The sequence below is a fragment of the Lepidochelys kempii genome, chromosome 2 (genome assembly GCF_965140265.1).
Source record: "Lepidochelys kempii isolate rLepKem1 chromosome 2, rLepKem1.hap2, whole genome shotgun sequence".
Classification (NCBI taxonomy): Eukaryota; Metazoa; Chordata; order Testudines; family Cheloniidae; genus Lepidochelys; species Lepidochelys kempii.
In genome coordinates this window covers 240,329,473-240,334,075 of record NC_133257.1, presented here as the reverse complement: position 1 = coordinate 240,334,075, position 4,603 = coordinate 240,329,473, and positions in this window count along the sequence as shown.

Genomic DNA, 4,603 nt, shown 5'->3' with positions numbered 1-4,603 from the left:
ACGGTGAGCTGATCAATCACTGGTTTCCTTCCTGATGAACTCACCCAGCAACCCCGCATTTGCACACGCATCAGTCTAAACAGATGTTCTCACTTGTTTTGTTTTCATAGGACTTTAAAAACATTTCAGATCCATCAACTGCTTGGATAATAAGCAGCCAAATCCGGAACAAATGTGATTATTTTAAATCATTGTTTTTGCTTAAAGGGATCAAGGCAAAGTTCTATTTTGTGTAAACCTAGAGTAATTGCACTGAAGTTGAGTTGTGTATGTAGGGGTGTGACAGATTATTTTGCTTTCCGTGTACTGCACCTTTAAAATTTCTAAGATTCTTTTGGAGGCAGCAGCCATTTTATGTTCAGTTCAAATGCAGCATGTTATAGAGAAGACACACAGCCATAAATAGGACAAAGGACTAGAAGGGATATCATGGGTCATCAAGTCCACTCCTCTGTTACAGCAGGCAATCTTGTCATATAATCAACACACACGTGTGTGAGAGATGAGAGAGCACAGTGTGTGAGAGATGAGGAGATGCATTGTGCTCTCCCAGGCATTCTGGTTTTATTATTTTCTCTTAATATAAAACAAAACACATTGGGATTGAAAATCTCATGTAGCACTGCTCTTTAGTATTTGGAAAAAAAATGCGTCCCAATGGAGTTACCCCAGATTTGCACTGATGTAAATGAGAGCAGAATCTGGTCTTCAGCTAGGAAATGTATCGAGTCTGACTTTTCTCATCACATGTGTACCTTCATATGAGTTACACCAGTGTAATTGAGACAGAAGTAGGGCTCATAATGTGGGAAACTTGTCTGTCTGTCCTTATCTCATAGTAGTTAAACTACAATGGTCTCATTTTAAAACTTCATAGCCATCTCAGCTAGATATGGGGTTGGAAGAGAAGAAATCATATCTCAATACAATATGCCATGGGTTTACAACCTTTTTCACTCCTGTGGTGTTTAGATGCTGCTTGTAATTATTAGAACTGGGAGCACTGGTTGGGAGTCTGAAAGGACAGGAAACAGGAAGGGGGGGGAAGTTGAGGAGGCTGAGTGAGAGCTACCGAGGGAGGGTGCAGCAGCAGCTTGGTAAAGGGGTTTCCACTCTAAAAATAAAGTCCTGTTGAAGTTTGTTAGTACCTTGCCTGGTTGCTACAACTTTTTGGTGAGGAGGATGGATCTTCTGCCTCTGGACCCACCTGCACCCTTTCTGCAAAGCCCAGGTGAGCCTCCAATTGCTTTTACTGCCTAGATCCATATGTTTGAGACTTATCTGCTTGCAATCACTGCTATAGAGATTTCTGAAGTAAGAAAGCGTGCTCTGCTAATCCACTGCCTTGGAGCAGAAGGGCAGTGTATATTTTACACTTTTCCCCTTGCAGATGATAAATATGAGACTGCACTCACTGCATTAAAGAACTTTTTTGTGCCAAACGTGAACGTAGTAGCTAATCGCTACAGATTTTGCCAGCATGAGCAGAAAACAGGGGAGACTATAATGCAATATATTGCTTCCCTGAGGAGTCTGATTGTAACTTGTAACTTCGGGAATACGGCAGATGAGATGATTAGAGACCAGCTCATTAAGAAAACAACCATGCTTCGTGTAAGAGAACGCTTCCTTCTAGAACCACAACTTACACTAGAAAAAGCAATAACCATTGCTACTCAGATTGAGTCAGCTACAGCTGAAGCCAAAATAATGAGCATGGATACAGGAGGCACAGTCCAGGCTGTGACTCTTTGCAGAAAAGTTTACTATCGCTGCAGACAAACAATTACAAGAGGAAAACTAATGGAAAACCACCAAATCAGCAAATTCAAAATACAGTAAAAGCATGCTTTTGCTGTGGATCCCCACAACACCTTGCAAGCTTACACAGGCGGTCCGGCAAAAGTAGCTCGGTGCAATCATTGCAAAAAGATTGGTCATTTTGCTAAAGTATGTCGTAGCAGCCAGTTCAATCAACAGGTGCATGCAGTTACAATACCAGATGTTACTGTGCTGAGCGTGGACAAAATCACTACTGCACCTATTCCAGAACGAATAAAGTGCACTGTAAATGTTTCTGCCACACCCTCAGGCAAATCACACTCTATTCAGCTAATGTTGGACACTGGCTCAGCAGTATCTATGCTACCTGATTCCATCTATTTGCATTACTTTAAAGATGTACCTCTTACTGAACCCGAACGTCACTTGGTGTGCTATTTGAAAAACCATATTCCAGTACATGGCTGCCTGCTAGCAATAGTTACTTTTGATGATTGCTGTGCAACTGCAGAGTTCTACATTGTCCACAAAGGCACTCCTATCCTTGGCAGAGATTTATTGGCTGCTTTAAATCTCAGGGTAGTTAATGGATGAATTGATCTTCCTCAGCAAAGCACTCTTGCGGTACACACACCAGTTTCAGCTGGGACCCAACACCAGGTTGAGAAGAAACTCGGCTGTGCTTATGGATTTCTGCATAAAGTTAAAACGCGGAATAATGTAATGCCTGTACGACAGAAGTTACGGCACTTACCATTTTCAGTCAGGGAAGCTGTTTCAGAGGAACTTAGAAAACTTGTTCAAAAGGACATTATTGAAGAGATTGACTCCTCAGAATGGGTTTCACCTATAGTAGTGATGCTGAAGAAGGGTGGAGGCATTCGCCTTTGTGTGGACTTAAGAGAGCCAAATAAAGCTATTGTGATGGACAGCCATCCTCTTCCTCACATAGAAGAAGTATTTGCAGAACTCTGTGGAGCAAAAATGTTTTCTAATCTCGATTTGCAGACCGCATACTACCAGGTTATGTTGCATGAAGATAGCAGAGACCTCACAGCATTTATTACACATGAGGGGCTATTTAGTTTTAAACATGTTCCATACAGTCTCGCATCTGCCCCAAGTGCCTTCCAAAAAAATGATGTCATTGATTCTGAAGAATCAACATGGAGTTCAGTGTTATCTGGATGATATTATCATGTTTGGAAATACTTCTGAGGAGCATGACAATAACCTGCAGTCTGTACTAAACTGCATCAGAAAAGCAGGCCTCAAGCTCAGTAGGTCCAAATGCAAATTTAGACCAACTGAACTCTCCTTTCTGGGCATACAATTTCACAGGCTGGACTAAAACCTGATCCAGATCATATCCTGGCAATTTCAAATGCTCCTCCTCCAACAGATTTTCAAACCTAATAGTTCCTTCTTGGGTCTTACCTCCTGGTATGCAAAATTCATTCCCAATTATGCTTCTGTCATTGAACCATTAGGAGAATTACTACAGAGAAGCTCATCCTTAGTGTGGACAATGGATGCACAAGCTAGTTTTGAAATGGTGAAAGACTTGATTGTACATAGTCCAGTACTTGCACTATTCACTCCTGCATTGCCCACAATTGTTACAAAAGAACAATTTCAAGCTGCTTGTTCAGTGTGTCCAATTCAACAAAAACTACGGGAATTTCTGACAAAGAGATGGCCCAGTAAAAACCTTTACCCAGTTTTTACCTAAAAACCTTTACCCAGTTTTGCTGCCTTATTTTAGAGTTCAGGGTGAACTTTCTTTGCTTGACGGCTGTGTGCTACAAGGTACACACTGGCTACTTGTGTCAGAAGAATTACAATCAAAACTCATACACCTGGCACACGATACTCATCAAGGAATTGTCAGAACCAAACAGTGACTACAGGATCTGTATTGGTGGCCAGGGATGGACTCTCAAACTGAAGCACTCATAAAATCCTGTGTCACTTGCCAAATGCATGATAAGACAGCAGTGACATGTACCCCTCCATTACAGCCTGTTCCTCTTCCTGAATCTGCATGGGAAAAAGTGGTGATTGACATTGTAGGACCCTTTGATACTGCCATTATGCCATCACTTTAATAGACTATTTCAGTAAATGGCCTGAGGTAGTGTTTACATCGCAAATCTCTTCTGCTACAGTAATTAAGTTCCTCTCTTCAGTTTTTAGCAGGGAAGATAACCCCAAAGAACTGGTTTCAGATAATGGTAGTCAATCTACTTCCCTGGAGTTTGAAACTTTTCTAGCAGAGAGGAACATTTTACACAGAAGGTCATCCCTATATTACCCTCAAGCCAATGGGGAAATCGAACAGTTTAACAGAAGTTTGAAAGAGAGTTTGCAAACGGCTAAACTGGAAGGGCGATTGTGGATAACCTTCACTACTGATTTCTTGCAAGCATACCGGGCTACATGACATGTCACAATGCAAAGATCACCCGCAGGGTTACTGCATGGGAAACAGATGAATACTAAACTGAACATTGCTGGATTGTTAAAGGCACGACCTGATGCCCCAACCGAGGATGATGTGAGAAAAACAGTTGAACAGAACCAAACAAAGTATAAAGCTTTCACAGACAACTGGCAGGGTGCTAAGGAACCAAAGTTTGAGTGTGGTTCCTGCATCAGAATACGAAAACCTGGAATTTTACACAAAGGGGACCATAAATTCACAGCGCCTCTTAAAATCATAGAGAAGAAGGGACCTTACACCTATCGACTTTCTGATGGGCAGGTATGGAATGTTTCTTATCTTGCACCTGCCTATGCACTAAGAGGAGATTATGCCAAC